The sequence below is a fragment of the Euphorbia lathyris genome, chromosome 5 (genome assembly GCF_963576675.1).
Source record: "Euphorbia lathyris chromosome 5, ddEupLath1.1, whole genome shotgun sequence".
In the NCBI taxonomy this organism is placed as follows: domain Eukaryota; kingdom Viridiplantae; phylum Streptophyta; class Magnoliopsida; order Malpighiales; family Euphorbiaceae; genus Euphorbia; species Euphorbia lathyris.
In genome coordinates this window covers 18,289,320-18,310,859 of record NC_088914.1, presented here as the reverse complement: position 1 = coordinate 18,310,859, position 21,540 = coordinate 18,289,320, and the positions used below count along the sequence as shown (strand labels likewise).

Genomic DNA, 21,540 nt, shown 5'->3' with positions numbered 1-21,540 from the left:
TACTGTTAGCATGCATAAATTCGTAGTGTCGTTATTCACATGCATATAGCGCGCATTCTCACACAGAAATAAACAAGTGTTACTTGTAAGTGAAGAAATTCATGTTTTCTAGCTAAAGTCCTCTAAGGCAATCTAAAGGTTAGCATGCAAATCATGTTCGGATAGGAATGCTAAAGCCTAGAGTTTGAATCAAATAAAAGTGAGAAATTACTTACCTCGTTGCAGCGTGTCCGGCTCAGATGCGTTGTAGGGTCGTGGAAGGGATCCACTCTATCTAGGTTTACGTAAACCTCGTCCATGCCTCTAGTGCCATCCCATTCATCTAAATCCATCCCGAGAATAATCCAAAATCAAAGTCTAGAGAGAGAAAGAAGAGAGAGAAGGTGTGGGGTTGAAATGAAACCCCACCACCTTATATAGTAAGAGGGAATGGCATTCCCGTAAATAGTGAAAAAGGTACGATTTGACATAAAGGTAAAAAGTAAATAATTAATTACTAGGCGCACAGACCTTCGATTCGCAGTCCGTTTCAGCCTGCATTTCTCCCAGACAACATCCAATATTGTCAAGATATGAACTCCAGACAACAGTCAATTTTTACAGAACGGTGACACCAGTCAAAATACAGACGACAGTCAACAGAAAAATAATCATTAGTCTATATCATTCCAGACCAAAACACGTTCCCATTAAACCTCCGAGACACTAGCTCCAGACAATGGTGTTTTAAAAGAATTCAGAATCGTTAGAAAGAACTTTTCTGCCCTTGAGCCATCTTACCTACGGTTCACAACCGAGGTAGCTTTTTAGCCATCTTACCTACGGTTCACGACCGAGGTAGCTTTTTAGCCATCTTACCTACGGTTCACGACCGAGGTAGCTCTTTATCCATCTTACCTACGGTTCACGACCGAGGTAGCTCTTTAGCCATCTTACCTACGGTTCATAACCGAGGTAGCTTTTTAGCCATCTTACCTACGGTTCACGACCGAGGTAGCTTTTTAGCCATCTTACCTACGGTTCACGACCGAGGTAGCTTTTTAGCCATCTTACCTACGGTTCACGACCGAGGTAGCTTCTTAGCCATCTTACCTACGGTTCACGACCGAGGTAGCTTTTTAGCCATCTTACCTACGGTCCACGACCGAGGTTGCTTTTGAGCCATTCTTACCCATAACCAACGTACGCTAGATTCCGAGAAAAGAACATTCATCGACGGCCACTCCAAAGGTGACGATGGAAGGAATCAGAGAACGACACCGGAGCGCGCAGCGCGAAGGTCAGGTATGCTCCCTCCTACTCTTTACGTGTCTTTTACTTTTATATGTTTTACATTGCATGTGTCATGTTAGCAAAAAACGTTTTCAAAACACACACATCACTGTCAAAATAGAAAAGTAGGGGCAACTGTAGATACCGAGTCGGAGGACCTGTGACGAAAACCTGAAAACAAGACGGTTGAAGCGATTGATTCCGAAAGTTTCAAAAATAATAAAATAAATAAGTTACATTCAGTCGCTGTTGTCGATCGGATAGCTCGCGAATGCTTAACGGCACGGTGCGAGTGCTCAGTGGCGGCCGACGCGCGTTCGACGACAGTCGGACGCCCGCTCGACGACGCAAAGCGCGCACTCGACGTTTGTCGGACGCACGCATCCAACCATGAATGGTACGCGCTCGGTGTCCGAGCAAGACAAGAGCTTGGCGGCACGGGACGCGCGCTCGATGGCCACGAGGCGTGTGCGCCCGACAGCGCGGAACACGCGTTCGGCGGTCACGACGCGTGAACGCCCGACGACGCGGGGCGCGAGCTCGACGGCCGCGGGGCGTGCATGCCCGACGACATGAGACGCGCCCCGGCGGCCGTTGAGCGAGTGCCCGATCGCGTCGGGCGGAAGCCCAACGGTAGGCGGGCGCGAGCGCCCAACCGCGTCGGGCGGACGCCCAACGGCAGTTGGGCGTGCGCGCCCAACCGCGCGTTGGGCGCTCGCCCAACGCTGTTGGGCGGCCGCCCAACAATCGTTGGGCGGCCGCCCAACAATCGTTGGGCGGCCGCCCAACAATGTTGGGCGGTAGCCCAACGTAGTGTTGGGCGACCGCCCAACAAGCCTTGGGCGGCCGCCCAACGGCTTTGGGCGACGCCCGATTCTACTCGGGCATCGCCCATTGTTCCGGGACCCGTTTCCCTATAAATAGGGGCACGGATCCCAATGCGAGAGGAGGATTTTTGGAGCCTTTCTCACTCTAGACATTTTTAGAGAGAGAAAGTGATTTTTTTTGAGAAAAATATTTTTTTTCTCAAAAATTCCAAATTTCCCAAAGTTAAATTTTTACTAAAAACACACAAAAAACCCGGAAAATCATGACTCGTGGAATCAATCGGCTTCGACTGTCAGATACCGAACTTGAGGTATTATCCGAGGACTAGACTCATTTTATTTTATTTAATTTATTTCTTTTCCTTTATTTATTTTTATGTTATAATTTTATTTATTTTGTCATTTATTTATTTATCACGTTTTATTTAATTTTTCGTATTTATTTAATTCCCGTCTCGTGTTGAATAAAATTCGGTTTTGCTTTAAAATAAAAAACCACGTTTTGATATCCCAATACGAACCGTGATCCGATAAAAAGGTAGTTCGGGTGTTAAAGACGTTGTAATTATAAGTTTTAATTTAAAAGAATCTCCGAATAATGTTTTAAAATAAAAACGTCGTTTTAGGAACTTCCGTTATTGACTATGATCCATTTTTGGTAGTTCGGAAATCGAAAACGATTGAATTAGACTTAATTTAAAGTTTTTGAATAAATCTGGAAACAATTGGAGTGCTGCTATAATTTTCCGTTTCTGTCACTAATTGCGGTTTACCGACGGATTTTCCGTCGGTAAATCTGCTGGAATGTAAAAAATGCTGTTTTGGTCACTGTTTCTTAACTTTTAAGCTTTTGGTCCTTTGTATATATATGTATATTTATGTAAGGTATATTTTCAAACTATTTTTAGACATTTGGTCTATATAATTATTTGGGATGTTTATATATCATTTATTTTATTTTATTTTAAATATAAGTATATGTATATATATCTTTTCTTTTCCTTTTCCTTTACTAAAATGGTAACGAATTTCATTTTAAAAGAATATTTACTTGGGTGTTTTGGGAGTGATTAATTAGTGGATGAATAGATATTATTTTGACATTTAAAATTACATTAGTTATGTATATATATAGTTTTGGGATATTTGGGCTATATTAGTTAGTATTAAATAAAACTATTTTGGGAGATAAATGTTATTTTCTTATCTAGGAGCTTTATTTACTATTTTTACATATTTGAAGTAAAAATTTATTATACTTAGTATTTTCATTATTATTCTTTATACATGTATTATATAGTATCTTTTCACTTATCTTTATTTCATGTTTCCTTTTTTGGCTAAAATGTATATATATATACCTATATTATTTTCTTTATTCTTTTGGGCCATTTAGGGGTCCATGTTTCAAATGGGCTTTATTTGGGAGTGAATTTTAGTTTAAATATGTTTATTATTGTAGTTAAAACAAGTAAAGAGTCCATTGAGTGAAAAGGGGAAAATAAATCACAAAAAGAGTTTTCAATTTAATTATTTGAACTAATGGATTTTTAGAGGTTCCTAATGTAAATAAATAGTGTTTTCTTGACATTTCTAATTGTTTCTTAAAACACCACGTTTTAAAACCTTAGTCTGTTCCAACGATGGATTAAGCGAACCTTGTAATTAAAATCGTTTTTATTATAAATAATAGAGTTTTGAATCGTTTTCTTAAATGATTTGTACAAAATAAATTGACTTGTATGCTTAACCACGTTTTCTTATTAAAGGTTTTTACCTTAATGTTTTCAAACACTTGAGTCGTTCCAACGGCGATTCAGGCGGACTTCATCAAACGGGGTTTTGAAACGTACCTAAATCGTTCCAACGGCGATTAAGGTACGAACTATGTAAATAAACTCGTTTTGGGGAAATGAGTTAGTATAGAATTGACACGCAACACGACATGTAAATCCCGTGGTAAATAAACCACTTCTTTCTTCCTTCCCTCTCTTTGTATGTATATCAAATTGATGTAAATGGGTGATTCTTTACTAAAGTGGCTTTTCAATAATATATGCTCAAAACGGTTTCCAAAAAGGGAAAGAAAACGTTTCAAATGAATTTTAAACTTAAAGAAGTATACGATTAGTCTGTTATCGCCTAACATGCTGAGTAGGAGGCCGGTGGTTCATAACCGGGCGATGTCGGGGTGCCTAGTAGCCTTTCTCCGGAAAGGAGCTAGCCTTCTCGGCTCGTACCTAAGTTTCCCGAACCCACACCGGTCTCCCGCAAGGGATCGGTGTTCATTTTCCCATTCGTGGGTGGCGACTCTTCCATATCTCCGAGCTCCGGTCCTGCCGAGCAGCTTGATTCCACGATTGGTTGCTTTCGGCGCCAATCACCGCTTACGTCGCCATGAGGTGTCCACCCCCCGGTCCACCCGGGAGATTAGGCCGCGGCACCTCGTCTAACAACCGCTTCCTGAAAATAAGAAGATTTTGTTTACAAAATGATGAGGGCATCTTGTCCGCCCACATGAAATCGAATACTAAGAACGAGGAACGAGAGGAACCATCGACGGACGACCCAAGCAAGAACCTGCAACCTAGCACGCGGGGCGTGCCTGAAAAAGCGCGAGGCATCGAGGCTCTTACTTCAGATAAAAAGCTCAGCAACTCAACCACGTGGGGCGCCTCAACCCATACGCGGGGCGCGCATAGCAGCTTCGAACGAGAATCTCACCAGGAGGTCCAGCACGCGGGGCGTGCGCTTATGACGACAGGCGTAGATGCCAACCCCCATGGCGGCCAAGTTCAGAAGCTCAACTACACGGGGCGTAGTCCCGAGGACGCCACGCGTAGAGAGCCACGTCCAGCGTCCTCAAGCCTAGAGACTCGAACACACGGGGCGTAATCCTGGGGCGCGGGGCGTACTCGTTCAGCATTAAACTTCTCCTCCAAGTTCTTACTAAGGGGGGGGGGGACCAATTTCTGTTGTTCTTTATTTACTATTTGCCATCACTCAATATTTACTAGTTGCCATTATTTCTTACCCCTTCCCATCTCACCCATTGTCCTATGTTTGTTAGAAACCCTATCCAAGGGCCTTTAGTCTTTTCCCTTTTCTTTTGTTGAAGTATATAAACTCCATTGTTTGTAATGAAACACAACTTTTGATGAATTAAAATATCAGCCTCCATTGGAGCACCAAGGTTTCACCTTGTTTGGGTTAACTCAACCTTCAAGTTAAGCTTGAGAAGATTGTATTCTTTGTTGGTTTACGATTAAAACCTTCAATCGACTTTAATCTACATCAGTTGGTATCAGAGCCGAGTCGTTTTCCTTCCCGGAGACTTCTTCTCGGAAATGGTTCAACCACGTATCACAAACGAAGCCACCGGATCCATGGAGCAACGAGTTGAAGCACTAGACGGCAATGTGAAGCATATCACGGAGTCCCTACGAGCGATAGATGAGAAGTACGACGCAAGTACCCGAGACTTGCGCCGCCTTATTGAAGAACTCACAATAACAACCCAAGGAATTCACAACCGTCTAACCGGAGAACCTCATCGGAGACAAGAGGAGCAAGCTCGCCCTCTACTTGAACGGCAACCGACACCACCTCCAAGGATAACTTATGCACCCTAAGCAATGGACCCTCGGGTTCAAGAGGTAATCATTAGAAATGTGGATAGCGATAGTGATGGGGAGATGTTTGATGATTATGATATGCCTAGGATTGCTAGGAATATGGGGATTAGGATGGATGATAATGCCATGAATGATAGACCTAGACATGATATGCATATGAATGATGTTGTTAGTCCCGTGCATGTGCGTGCCAGGAATATGGATATTGTGCATAATGATGTTGTAGGTGGTTATGAACGGGGAGATGTTGGTTTGAATGACCCGTATGGGGGTCGAGGTAATGAAAGGGGCGGATATAGAGGCGAACCGAATGTAAGAATGGGGTTTGGAGGAAATTTTGAAAGAGACGACGCCTTCAAGTTGAAAGTGGACTTACCGTCATTCGGGGGAGAACTCGACATATAGGGCTTCCTCGATTGGTTGCTTGAGGTTGAACGCTTCTTTGAGTATGCGGGAATACCAGAGGATAGAAAGGTCCGTCTTGTCGCTTACCGGCTGAAAGGAGGAGCTTCAGTTTGGTGGGATAATATGAAGGAAGGGAGAAGAAGGGGAGGAAGGGAGCCGATTAGATCTTGGCTTAGAATGAAGTCGATGTTGTGGGAGAGGTTTCTACCACCCGACTATGAGCAGTACATTTACAGTTCCTATCGGAATTGTTCTCAAGGTAATAGGAGTGTGCACGAGTACACCTCGGAGTTCTTGCGGCTTTCGGCAAGGGCTAATCTGCCGGAAACCGAAAGCCAAAAGACTTCAAGGTATCTTGAAGGGCTGAGATACAACATCCAAGATCAGATTGGGACGCAGATGGTGATTCGGGTGCAAGACGCCCGTAATTTAGCATTGAAGGCTGAGGCACAGCTGAGTTTGAGGGGACGTGAAGGCTATAGGAGAGCCGGGGTTGAGAACACTTATGGAGGGAGAGGAGCTCCCAAGGGGATTGATAAGGGCAAGGGAGTTGTAAGTAGTTCAAACGACCCCAAGGCGCCGAGTGCAGGAAAGGCCCCTAGCGGAGATGTGAGGCCTTTTAAGGCGACACAACCCCCTAAAGGCAACAATCCATATGCGAGACCGGCTCCATTCAAATGTTTCCGATGTAATGAGCCGGGTCACCGCTCCAACGAGTGTCCTAAGAGGCGAAGTGCTAACATGGTTGAAAGGTATGAAGATGATTATGATTATGACGATGAGGGGGATGTTTGTTGTGACCCCGTTGATGATGAGTATGAAGGAGATTATGACGGAGGGAAAGCCGTACACGTAGTGAGGAGACTCTTGATCTCAAGTAGAGTGGAAACGGACCAAAGGCATCAGTTGTTCCGAACCCGATGTCTAGTTCAAGGGGTGAAGTGCAGTGTGATTATTGACAGTGGTAGCAAAGAAAACATCATTAGCGATACAATGGCTAAAAATTTTGGGTTGGTTATTGAAGCACACCCGAATCCGTATAGTGTGGGTTGGATCAAGAATGTTGGGGAGCTGAAGGTCACCCAAAGGTGTAGGGTACCTCTTGAGATAGGAGAGTACCGGGATGAAGTCTACTGTGACATTGTAGAGATGGATGCTTGCCACCTATTGTTGGGACGTCCGTGGCAATTTGATAGGGATGCCACCCATACCGGAAAGAAGAACACCTATCGGTTTGTGAAGGACGGGGTTCGTTATGTACTCACGCCTCTTGTAGGAGAACCAAAGGCTAAGGAGAGATCTACTTTGATCGTTTGCCCAACTCACAAGGCGTTTATCAACAAGTGTGAGGAAAGTCAAACGGTCTATGTAGTAATGGTGAAGTCTAGTACACCGTCGGGAAGGATAGGTAGTGAAGAGGAGGAGGTTCCGGAAGAAGTAGGGCATTTGTTGAATGAGTTCCGAGATGTGTTTTCGAAAGAGTTACCCTACGGGCTACCACCCCTTCGGGACATCTAACACCACATTGATCTAGTGCTGGGAGCGAGTTTACCTAGCCTCCCTCACTACCGGATGAGTCCCAAGGAGGGTGAAGTGATGAAGGAGAAGGTGGACGAGTTGATAAGAATAGGCTACATCAGGGAGGGCATCAGTCTGTGTGCTGTACCGGCTTTGTTGACGCCTAAGAAAGATGGGTCGTGGAGGATGTGTGTGGATAGCCGAGCCATCAACAAGATTACCATTCGGTACAAATTCCCGATTCCCCGACTTGATGATATGCTTGATCTATTGGGTGGTTCCAAGGTCTTTTCGAAGATCGATTTGAGGAGTGGGTACCACCAAATCCGGATTAAGGCGGGAGATGAGTGGAAGACGGCGTTTAAGACGCGTGATGGACTATATGAGTGGTTAATGATGCCATTCGGGATGACCAATGCACCGAGCACTTTCATGAGGTTGATGAACCAAGTATTACGTCCGGTGATTGGGAAGTTTGTGGTGGTCTACTTTGATGATATTCTCATCCATAATAAGACGTTAGAGGAGCATGTGGAGCACTTGAGGGCCGTATTAGCTTTGCTCCGGGAAAACCAACTCTTTGCCAACACTAAGAAGTGTGACTTTGTGATGGAGAGCTTGGTGTTTCTTGGGTACGTGGTTAGTGGGAGTGGTATCCGAGTGGATGAAGAGAAAGTGAGGGCCATCCGGGAGTGGCCGACTCCGAAGACAGTTGGGGATATTAGGAGTTTCCATGGGTTGGCTACGTTCTATAGGCGGTTCATCCGAAATTTCAGCACTATCGTGGCTCCTATGACCGAGTGTTTTAAGAAGGGTAGAGGCTTCAAGTGGGGAGATGAGCAAGAGAGCAGTTTTGCCTTGATAAAGGAAAAGCTAAGTACCGCTCCGGTTTTAGCATTTCCAGATTTTGATAAACTCTTCGAAGTTGAATGTGATGCGAGTGGAGTAGGAGTTGGGGGAGTGTTAATGCAAGAGAAGAGGTCCATAGCGTACTTCAGTGAGAAGTTGTGTGATTCAAGACAGAAGTGGGCCACTTATGATAAGGAGTTCTATGCGGTAGTGCGGGCTCTCAAGACGTGGGAGCACTACCTCATCGGAAAGGAATTCATGTTGTACACCGATCATCAAGCCCTCAAGTACCTAGGAAGCCAAAAACAGCTCCGGAGCCCTATGCATGCCCGATGGTCCGCCTTTGTGGATAAGTTCCCCTATAAGCTTCTCCACAAAGCGGGTCAACAAAACAAGGTTGCGGATGCTTTAAGCCGAAGGGTGGCACTTATCAAAACTGTGGCCTTGGAGTTAGTAGACTTGGAGCACCTTAAAGGGGAGTACTGTGATGACCCGGACTTTGGAACTGAGTGGGCGAAGTGTAGAGACGGAACCGAAGGAGGAGAGTATCAGTTGGTCGACGGGTTCCTCATGAGGGGTAGCCAATTGTGTCTCCCGGGTACGTCTATAAGGGAAAGGGTGATCCGAGAACTACATGGAGGAGTGTTGGGGGGTCATTTTGGTCGAGACAAGACCTTTGAGGCGGTTAGCTCCCGGTATTTCTGGCCTAAGATGAGGAGAGATGTGGCGTACATCGTGGAGCGATGCGAAAACTGCCAAACCATGAAGGGGCATGCTACCAATACCGGGTTACGAATGCACCTCCCGATCCCGGAAACCATTTGGGAGGATCTTTCAATGGATTTTGTGTTGGGTCTACCAAGAACCCAACGGGGTATGGATTCCATATTCGTGGTGGTGGACCGATTCTCAAAAATGGCGCACTTCATTCCATGTCGGAAGACTAGCGACGCCACCGCCATTGCCAAGCTTTTCTTTCGTGAGGTGGTGAGGTTACATGGGGTTCCGAGGACCATAGTATCAGACCGGGACACTAAGTTCGTTAGCCACTTTTGGCGGACTCTTTGGGCCATCCTCGGATCCACTTTGAAATTCAGCACTACAGCTCACCCACAAACTGACGGGCAAACTGAGGCGGTAAACCGGACGTTGGGGAACCTACTGAGAAGCAAATGTCGAGATAAGCCCCGGATGTGGGATTATGTGATCGCTCAAGCCGAATTTGCCTACAACTCCGCCGTGAGTTCGACCACCGGGAAGTCCCCTTTTGAGATTGTGTATACTAAGGCTCCGAACCACTCACTTGATTTGGGCGAAGTTCCGAAGGGAGAAAAGAAGAGCGTAGTGGCTCAGAATTTGGCCAATGATTATCACCAAATGCACCAAGAGGTTCGGCATATCATTGAGGAGAAAAACAGTAAGGTTAAGGCCAAGATTGACCAACACCGGAGAGATGTTCAGTTTGAGGTGGGGGATGAGGTGATGGTGTACTTGGGAAAAGAGCGACTCATGCACGCTACTAATAGCAAATTGAGACCGAGGAAGTACGGTCCCTATCGGATCACCAAGAAGATTAGTGCCAATGCCTACCAACTAACCCTTCCCAATTGGCTTGGGAAGATGTCTTCTTCTTTTAATGTGCAGGATTTGAGCTTGTGGAAGCCGGGCGGGTCATTGCCAACCAAAAGGTCCGAGGCGGAGTCCGACTCTTTCAAAGAAGGGGAGAATGATGAGGGCATCTTGTCCGCCCACATGAAATCGAATACTAAGAACGAGGAACGAGAGGAACCATCGACGGACGGCCCAAGCAAGAACCTGCAACCCAGCACGCGGGGCGTGCCTGAAGAAGCGCGAGGCGTCGAGGCTCTTACTTCAGATAAAAAGCTCAGCAACTCAACCACGTGGGGCGCCTCAACCCATACGCGGGGCGCGCATAGCAGCTTCGAATGAGAATCTCACCAGGAGGTCCAGCACGCGAGGCGTGCGCTTATGACGCCAGGCGTAGATGCCAACCCCCATGGCGGCCAAGTTCAGAAGCTCAACTACGCGGGGCGTAGTCCCGAGGATGCCACGCGTAGAGAGCCTCGTCCAGCGTCCTCAAGCCCAGAGACTCGAACACGCGGGGCGTAATCCTGGGGCGCGGGGCGTACTCGTTCAGCATTAAACTTCTCCTCCAAGTTCTTACTAAGGGGGGGGACCAATTTCTGTTGTTCTTTATTTACTATTTGCCATCACTCAATATTTACTAGTTGCCATTATTTCTTACCCCTTCCCATCTCACCCCTTGTCCTATGTTTGTTAGAAACCCTATCCAAGGGCCTTTAGTCTTTTCCCTTTTCTTTTGTTGGAGTATATAAACTCCATTGTTTGTAATGAAACACAACTTTTGATGAATTAAAATATCAGCCTCCATTGGAGCACCAAGGTTTCTCCTTGTTTGGGTTAACTCAACCTTCAAGTTAAGATTGAGAAGATTGTATTCTTTGTTGGTTTACTATTAAAACCTTCAATCGACTTTAATCTACATCACAAAATGGATGAATACGTGGAAGAGTTGTATTCATCCATTTTGTAAACAAAATCTTCTTATTTTCAGGAAGTGGTGTTCGTCCTTTATGGAGTAAAGGTCAAACAAAATTATGTGCTTTCACAAAAGTGATGAGATGGGTCATTCATATAGAACCACTTTCCTTTACATAGCTGATTAAGGATTTAATTATTTATCTTTTTTACAAACTCTGTACTTTTTAATCAAATCTACAAAAATTGCAATCTCGAAAATTTGAATTAACATTGAGCTCGAAAAACACCCAAATTACTAAAGACTACATAGATAAATCGAAAAATAAGTCGAATAGCTAAAATCTAACTTTTATGAACTCATTAAAATAATTGTGGGGCTGTTAAACTTCAGCGAGAAGAAGACAAAGAGATTGAAAATGGAAAGTGTAAACATGAAATTGATACAAAATGGTAAACAAGAGAGAGGTGAGACTGAGAAAATTTAATGAAAAGTCTAAACATGAAATTTCGATTTTTAGTCGACCATCACAAGTCATTTTTTCTCTAAAAGAGGATCTTTCCGATCTCTGATATTAATGATTCGTATTCGGTTGGACTCATTTTGACGATTCAGACGTTTTTTATTCATGACCTAAGGCCAAAAAAAAAAAAAACCCGACTAAAGTTATTGTCCAATTTCACCAGACACTTCACCTAATCATAACGTCTTCGTTGGACCTCAAAATTGAGCCTATTAGGACACTTTTAAGAAAACGGCTCACTAAAATATTCTGAAATGCAATTTGATTCTCTGGAAAATTTAGTTTTGATTTGGAGATGGTTCTCTGACCAAAATATAATAAAGTAAATACTCAGATGGGGTTATCACGGATGATCGGAAGAAGAGGCGGGGCGACGAAAGTGGATACGAAACAGGAGAAGAAAGAAACCCAAAAGAGATGAAATGCTCGAATATGAGGCTGAGATTTAATAGCAGCTCTTCTTCCCAAGGTTAGGGTAGGGTTGAGGAAAAACAGGGAAAAAAGGACAGAGACTAGGTGGATTTCACGTGAGAGTAGCAGTCTAGAAGAAGGTTGAGCAAACTCTCTTATTTTCAGCAAGCGATAGAGAGTAAAGGCCAAACCAGTAGTAGGAGGTGATGAGATAAATGATTAATAAAAGGCAAATTATGAAAAAAAAAATGTTCGTGGTTTGCGAGTAAAATCAATTTTAATTATATACTACCGAAAATTTAAAAAGACTCATTTGAAAATTTGTAAATTGTTTCAATTTATCGATAAACTGGTTTAAAAATTTATAAACTGCTTCAATTTATTGAAATTTGATCTTGGTTGGAAACGTTAGTGTTAAATTTGCACAATTTTATACGTTAAGCTTAAATCTGCACTTCACGTGAAAGGTTAATATTAAATATTTAGTGCACTAACAGCACAGTAAAATATTTTAAACAATTTCAAAAAAAATTATGATTATTTATATGCAGAAGGTTTAGTTTTTTTGAAACTATCTAAAATATTTTACGGTGTTAGTTACAAAAAAAAATGTGCAAAACTGCTTCAATTTATCGACAAACTGGCTTAAAGGGTATGATGTAGCTAAATAACAGTCAAACAAGTTTTTTCAAATTTTCAGTAGCGTGTAGTTAAAATTGATTTTCCTTGGAAACGTTAGGGTTAAATTTGCACAATTTCATAGGTTATAGCTAAATCTGCATTTCGCTTAGAACGTTAGAATTAAATCTATACAATTTCATACGTTATGGCTAAATTTTCACTTCGCTTAAAACGTCAAGTTTCAATATTTAGTGTATTACTAAAAAAAAAAATATTTAGTGCATTAATAGCACAGTAAAATATTTTACACAATTTCAAAAAAAAATATGATTAATCTATATATAGCAGGTTTAGTTTTTTTTTTAAACTATATAAAATATTTTACGATGATAGTTAAAAAATTATATGAAACGGTTTCAATTTATCGATAAACTGGTTTAGAAAGTCTGATGTAGCTACATAGCAGTCTAGAAGAAGGTTGAGCAAACTCTTCTTATTTTCAGGAAGCGGTTCGTCTTTTACACAGTTAAAAGACCAACCAATAGTAGGAGGTGATGAGATAAATGATTAATAAAAGGCAAATTATGAAAAAATGCTCGTGGTTTGCGAGTAAAATCAATTTTAACTATATACTATCGAGAATTTAAAAAGACTCGTTTAAAAATTTATAAATTGCTTCAATTTATCGACAAACTAGTTTAAAAATTTATAAACTGCTTCAATTTATTGAAATTTGATCTTGGTTGGAAACGTTAGTGTTGAATTTGCACAATTTTATACGTTAAGGTTAAATCTGCACTTCGCGTGAAACGTTAATATTAAATATTTAGTGCATTACTAACAAAAAAAAAAATTTAGTGCACTAATAGCACAGTAAAATATTTTAGACAATTTCAAAAAAGATTGTGATTATTTATATGTAGCATGTTTAGTTTTTTTGAAACTATCTAAAATATTTTACGGTGTTAGTTAAAAAAAAAAAAAAATGCACGAAACTGTTTCAATTTATCGACAAACTGGTTTAAAGGATCTGATGTAGCTAAATAACAGTCAAACAAGTTTTTTCAAATTTTCAGTAGCGTGTGGTTAAAATTGATTTTCCTTGGAAACATTAGGGTTAAATTTGCACAATTTCATAGGTTATGGCTAAATCTGCATTTCCCTTAAAATGTTAGAGTTAAATCTATACAATTTCATATGTTATGGCTAAATTTTCACTCCGCTTAAAACGTTAAGTTTCAATATTTAGTGTATTACTAACAAAAAAAAAAAATTAGTGCATTAATAGCACAGTAAAATACAAAATTTCAAAAAAAAAATATGATTAATCTATATGTAACAGGTTTAGTTTTTTTTTGAAACTATATAAAATATTTTACGATGATAGTTAAAAAAAATGTGAAACTGTTTCAATTTATCGACAAACTCGTTTAGAAGGTCCGATGTAGCTAAACAGCAGTCTAGAAGAAGGTTGAGCAAACTCTTCTTATTTTCAGTGAGCGGTTCGTCTTTTACACAGTAAAGGCCAACCAATAGTAGGAGGTGATGAGATAAATGATCAATAAAAGGCAAATTATGAAAAAAATGCTCGTGGTTTGCGAGTAAAATCAATTTTAACTATATACTACCGAAAATTTAAAAAGACTCGTTTAAAAATTTGTAAATTGCTTCAATTTATCGACAAACTGGTTTAAAAATTTATAAACTGCTTAAATTTATTGAAATTTGATCTTGGTTGGAAACATTAGTGTTAAATTTGCACAATTTTATACGTTAAGGTTAAATCTACACTTCACGTGAAACGTTAATATTAAATATTTAGTGCAGTACTAACAAAAGAGAAATTTAGTGCACTAATAGCACAGTAAAATATTTTAGACAATTTCAAAAAAAAATTGTGATTATTTATATGTAGCAAGTTTAGTTTTTTTGAAACTGTCTAAAATATTTTACGGTGTTAGTTACAAAAAAAATGTACGAAACTACTTCAATTTATCGACAAACTGGTTTAAAGGGTCTGATGTAGCTAAATAACAGTGAAAAAGTTTTATCAAATTTTCAGTAGCTTGTGGTTAAAATTGATTTTTCTTGGAAACATTAGGGTTAAATTTGCACAATTTCATAGGTTATGGCTAAATATGCATTTCACTTAGAACGTTAGAGTTAAATTTATACAATTTCATACGTTATGGCTAAATTTTCACTTCACTTAAAACGTTAAGTTTCGATATTTAGTGTACTGCTAACAAAAAAAATATTTAGTGCATTGATAGCACAGTAAAATATTTTACACAATTTCAAAAAAAAAATGATTAATCTATATGTAGCAGGTTTAGTTTTTTTTGAAACTATATAAAATATTTTACGATGATGGTTAAAAAAAATATGAAACTGTTTCAATTTATCGATAAACTGGTTTAGAAGGTCCGATGTAGCTAAATAGGAAGAAGGTTGAGCAAACTCTTCTTATTTCCAGGAAGCAGTTCGTCTTTTACATAGTAAAATAGTAGGAGGTGATGAGATAAATGATTAATAAAAGGCAAATTTTGAAAAAAATGCTCGTGGTTTGCGATTAAAATCAATTTTAACTATATACTACCGAAAATTTAAAAAGACTCGTTTGAAAATTTGTAAATTGCTTCAATTTATCATAATTAAGTATAAAATTACAACTAAGTCATATCATCAAATTTAATTCTTAATATGTCATTATTCTTTATATATTATGATTTTACACCATTATTTAAAAAATTTAGACTTCAATTCATAAATTATAAACCTTAGAAAATATATTCTAGACTTCTAATTTATAAATTCTAATCCTTAAAATATATTAAAAGTACTAATTTTACTAATTTACCATAATTTAAAATTATGACTTGACATAGTTGTAAATAGTTTTAAAAAATGAATTTCTGTGTAATTTTCCCATTTATAAATTGCTTTAATTTTTTGAAATTTGATCTTGGTTTGGAAACGTTAGTATTAAATTTGCACAATTTTATATGTTAAGGTTGAATATGCACTTTGCTTGAAATATTAAGGTTAAATATTTAGTGCATTACTAACAAAAAAATATATTTAGTGCATTAATAGCACAGTAAAATATTTTAGACAATTTCAAAAAAAAATTGTGATTAATTTATATATAGCAGGTTTAGTTTTTTTTGAAACTATCTAAAATATTTTACGCTGTTAGTTACAAAAAAAAAAAAATATAAAACTGCTTTAATTTATCGACAAACTGGTTTAGAATGTCCGATGTATTTTTCGGATTAATTTTTATTGAAGATGAATACTAATGAAGAAAAAGGCTAATGAAGAAGGAGTAATTACGAAGAGAGAGAAAAATGCAATTCACAAAGCAAATCATTTATTATGAGTATTAATTACATTAATTGATTACACCATTGGATCAAAATCAATGGTTAAGATTTTGATTCCATTTAGGGTCTGGATGGTTACTAACACCATTAAGAACAACCTCATATATATATATATATATAAATATATAATTTCTCTCTTAAAGGAAAAATGACTTGTGACGGTTTACTGACGGAAAATTGAAATTTCACGTTCATACCTTCCATTGAATTCTCTCTCACCTCTCTGTTGCTTACCATTTCTGCATCAATTTCATGTTTACACCTTCCATTTTAGATTTTTCTTTTGTCTTCTTCTCGCTGAAGTTCTGCAGCCCCATAGCTATTTTAAAGAATTCATAAAGGTTAGATTCTTCGACTTAATTTTTGATCTATTTATATAGTCTCTGGAAATTTGGGTGTTTTTGGGGCTCGATGTTAATTCAAATTTTACGTGTTGCAGATTTGATAAAAAAAGTTGGGTGCTCAAATTTGGGTTGGGTGCGTTATATTTGGATTTTTACCCAACCTATATAATGAAACTATTTCATGGGTTGGATGAGTTATGGTGGGTTATGTGGGTTAGAATAAATTTTTTTTTTTTGATGGATTGAGTGGGTTGAGTTATATGGGTTAGATGAGTTATAGTGGGTTAACACTTATTTTGTTTTCTTTACTATTTTTCTTTTTTTTTTTATCTCAAATTGTGTAGGTTAAATGCTAAAAAAGTTAAATTGACATTATGTGGTTTAAAATATATTTTTGTTCTTTTTACTTTTATCGAACCACAAATCTCAAATAATAAATAATAAAATATAGGGATAAAGATTAAATTTGACCCCAACGTTTATAGAAAAGTGTAGATTCGATTCTAATATACGAAATAATACATGTTTATCTTTAACGATTCTAAGCAATATCAATTTTACTCTTACATTACTGAAAATTTGAACATCCTTGTTTAACTGTTATTTAAATGTTACATCGAACCTTCTAAACTTTAATTATGTGTATGATATATAGTGCGTTATAAACATAACTACAAAAAAACTTATTAAAGTTTTAATAAGTAAGTTTGTTATATATAATCAAATTAAAGTTGACTTGAGTGGTTAAAAGCCGCAAGTAGAGAAAGAAACACATAACGGGAGACAACCAGCGAATTACCTAGGCGACGGGGTTAGCAGCAATGCTACAGGAACATTTTCAGAATCTATTCATATCAAACGGCACTGAGAAATTGGAGGTTGTGGACACAGTAAGCACCAGACTCTCACAGGAACAGAAAGAGGCCCTCTCACGAGACTTCCTTGAGGAAGAAATCAAACAGGCAATATTTTCTATGCACCCGGACAAATCCCCGGGTCCGGATGGTCTCAACCCGGGATTCTTTCAACAACATTGGCAAACCATTGGTGCATCTGTTTCGTCCTATTGTACTACATGCTTAAATACTGGTAATTTTCCTGATCACCTCAACCGTACAAATATTGTTCTAATTCCGAAAAAGAACCCCCCAGTAACAATGTCTGATCTCCGACCTATTGCATTATGTAATGTGCTAATGAGAGCAATGACCAAGGCAATTGCAAATAGGCTAAAAAGAGTGCTGGATTCAATAGTTTCTCAAGCTCAAAGTGCTTTTGTTCCCAAACGAGCCATCACAGATAATATCATGATTGCATATGAAGCAGGACACGCACTAAGAGCGGGAAAAGGGGGAAGGAAGGGCTATGCGGCCCTAAAAATTGATATGTCAAAGGCGTACGACAGAATTGAGTGGAATTTTTTGCGGGCTGTATTACTACGCATGGACTTCCCCTTAAAGATGATAGAACTGATTATAACATATGTCACATCAGTAGAATATCAAATCACGAACCGAAATGCGGCATTCTCTACCTTTAAACCATCAAGATGGCTTAGACAAGGTGACCCCTTGTCTCCCTATCTATTTATCTTATGCACGGAGGTGCTTACATCACTTCTACGGAGAGCAGAAGAACAAGGTAGTATTCATGGGTGTAGCATCTGTAGGGGAGCACCGACTATACCACATTTGCTATTTGCTGATGACAGTTATTTTTTCTTCCGAGCTACATTAACAGAAGCTGGTGCGATTCAGCAAATATTCCTACTGTATGAGAAAGCTTCAGGACAAAAAGTCAATTTTGAGAAATCTAAAATCATGTTCAGCACAAGAGTACCGGAGGAGCGCACAACGGCTTTGGCACAGTTTCTAAAGGTTCAGATCGTCGATACACAGGATACCTATTTGGGCCTTCCATCTTCGGTGAGAAGAAGCCGCACAACCGCATTTTCCTATGTAGTCGACCGATTAAACAAAAAACTACGCGGATGGCAGGGAAGAAGACTATCACAAGGCGGGAAAGAAGTTTTAATAAAAGCAGTAGCACAATCACTACCATCTTATGCCATGCAGGTATTTTCCCTTCCAAAGTTTATATGTAACAGAATTGAGGTATTACTAAACGGATACTGGTGGGGACGTGGGATTAAATGAAAAGCCTGGAAATATCTATGTCAACGTAAAGCTTGGGGAGGACTAAACTTCAGACACTTCTATGAATTTAATATCGCCTTCCTAGGCAAACACACTTGGAAGTTTCTCACCCGACCTGACACACTCGTATCCCGCATTTTTAAAGCACGGTATTTCCCTAACTCAGACTTCAGAGATGCAAGTTTGGGTTACAACCCAAGTGCAATTTGGTCCAGCATATATAAAAGTCGTGAATTAATGATTAAAGGAACTCGTGTCTGTATTGGTAATGGACGACAAACCAAAATTTGGGAAGATGCATGGCTCGATTCGGATACAGGGAGGCCAAACCGTTTAAACGTCCCGAATGGAAATTGGACGGTGGATAGGCTAATTCATAATGGGGAATGGAACATTCAGATGCTTAATGAATTATTTTCACATGAAGATCGACAAATTATTTTACATATACCGATTGCAAGATGTGAAACGGAAGATAAATTATGTTGGCGGTGGGAAAGGAAAGGAGCTTACAGTGTTAAATCAGCTTACTATGCTTTGGTGGAGTCGCTTCCAAAGCCGTCGGAGGAGGTCTGTGGTGCCCCCTGGAATAAGCTATGGCAATTATCCCGTCCCCCGAAGGTTAAAAACTTCCTATGGCGTGCAGCCTGGAATATTTTACCAACAAATGATAATCTCCGAGTTCGTCAAGTTGATGTAAATTCTATTTGCCCCTTATGTAGACAGGTTGCAGAAACTGTATCCCATGTTCTTCTTGAATGCCCGATGACTATTGCAGTATGGAATCAATCGGCAGTAGGAACATACAGACAAGTGACAACAGCTCCCTTTCACAATTGGTGGCAGGAAGCAATTAACAACAGCTCTGCTGAGGTAGCAGGTATGTGGGCTACATTGCTGTGGTTTATATGGTTCAGCCGCAATAAATGTATTTGGGAGCAAAAAACGTTCACGGCACCGGAGATTGCATCCAATGCGGTTCGTTTCCTAGCAACATGGAGACAAGCACAAGCCCGAAGTGAAGATTTAGCACCAGCACCCCGAAGGAATTACAGCAGGACATGGATACCGCCGCCGACCAGGATAAAAATCAATTTTGACGCATCAGTTCGCAGCGGTGAGGAAAGATTTGGTATCGGTGCAGTGATAAGAAACACGAAAGGCTCCTTTATAGCAGCCAGATTCGAACCAAAAATTGGCATGGTAACCCCGGAGTTAGCTGAAGCAATATCATGCCGGGAAGCACTTAGCTGGATTAAAGAACGAGGTGATAGAATCGTCTATGTTGAAGGAGACTCTCAGTTGATTATTAATGCGTTACGTCTAACTATGGATGAGGATTTCTCAAGTCTAGGATTAATTCTAACAGATTGTCGGAATCTGACAGAGGCAATTCCTAGTTGTAGTTTTCTCTTTGCACCTAGAGAGGCTAATCGTGTAGCTGACGAAGCTGCAAGGTTGGGTTTGCTAGCCCCTAGTTTAACTGTAACCTATCTTATTCCTCCTTCATTTATAAGCCTGATGGCAACAACTTAAGTTCTTTAATCAATTCTTTTATTCAAAAAAAATAAATATATATATATAGTCTTCTAGTTTTTTTCAAAACTCTCTTTGATTAGTCAACGTTGTTTTTTTATCCATTTAAAATTTTAAACACATTTTTTAATGGAGTACATGAATCGGTGAACACTCCCGATTTACCACCGATTCGGGTGTCATGTCCGATTTAGATATGTTTTTTTCCGTTTTAAATGTTTTTTTTTTATTGTTTTCTCAATTCTCCGGTTTTACAATTTTCGTTTTTTCAGTTTAAAAAATATCAAATTATAAATAACCACATTTTTTTAAAATTTAAATGAGATAAATAAAAAATAAAATGAGAATATAGAGAATTACACGGATTGTTAATACAGGTTCATTAAATATAAGATTTATTGGATGGGTTAAAATTATGGGTTGTAATAACTCAACCAAAGATCCCTATCTGCTATGCAAAGGAAAGATCCCTCATCTCATCACCTTCCTCGTCATCTTCCTAGAGGACGAACACCGCTTCCTGAAGATATGAAATTTTGTTTGGCCTTTACCACCGCTTCCTGAAAATAAGAGGTTTTTGTGTATAAAATTTTGTTCAACCTTCTCTGCAATGCAAGACTTCAACTATCACAGCAACAGCAAATCCACATGAACCTCAACGCCTTTCCTAACCTTCAAAAGAGAAAGAGCTGCTATTAATTCAACTCAAACATGGGTTTCCCAATTTCAATTCTTCTTTACCAAAATTAATTTACATGGAGGATTCAAGAATGCAATTCGCTCTTCCGGTCGATTCGGACCATAAACTACTGAATTCAGTCTATTCTCTGCCTCATATGAGAGTAACCGGAATTCAGAAGCCTTATGGTCTGGATCGACCGGAAGAGCGAATTGTATTCCTGAATTCTCCATATAAGATTAATTTTGTTGAAGAGGAATTGAAATTAGAAAACCCATGTTTCAGCTGAATTAACAGCAGCTCTTTTGAAGGTTAGGGTTCACGGGATTTGCTGTGACAGTAGCAGTCTAGCAGAAGGTTGAGGAAAAACTGGGAAAAGGAAAGAGACAGGTCTTTTGAAGGTTAAGGAAAGGCGAGGGATTGAAGCTGAAAAGTGGTGCAATCAAAGGTTTACCAGAAAGTTCAGGAAAAACTGCAGTTCATCCATATGGGTCATTAGATATAATAAACCTTTTTATATTTTTTTCTAAAAGAGTAACTTAATATTAATATTTCTCTTTTGGGATTTTGTACTAAATACTATAGTCAAAAGAATAATTTGAGCTTTATTATCATTAACATGAGTTCATTTTTTTATTTCAATGTATCAAATCACTAGTCTTTTTTATCTTTAATTTAATGATTAGAAAATTAAATTTTGGATTATAAAAAAAAGTAAAAGTAAATTTTGAGCATAAAAAACGGTAATAAAAATGACCGTTAACGACTTCAAAGTTGTTTAGTACCACATTTACTATGGAACCAATTTCTCTCTAAACATTCAATTTTTCTCGTCTCACTAAACAATATTTAAATTA

At 39.2% G+C, this 21,540-nt stretch overlaps 1 pseudogene; it reads right to left on the bottom strand.

Annotated features, from left to right (window-relative positions):
* LOC136229705 (high affinity nitrate transporter 2.5-like) overlaps positions 1 to 20,916 on the bottom strand; it is a 50,863-nt pseudogene extending 29,947 nt beyond the window's left edge.
* Positions 20,917 to 21,540: the final 624 nt, after the last annotated feature.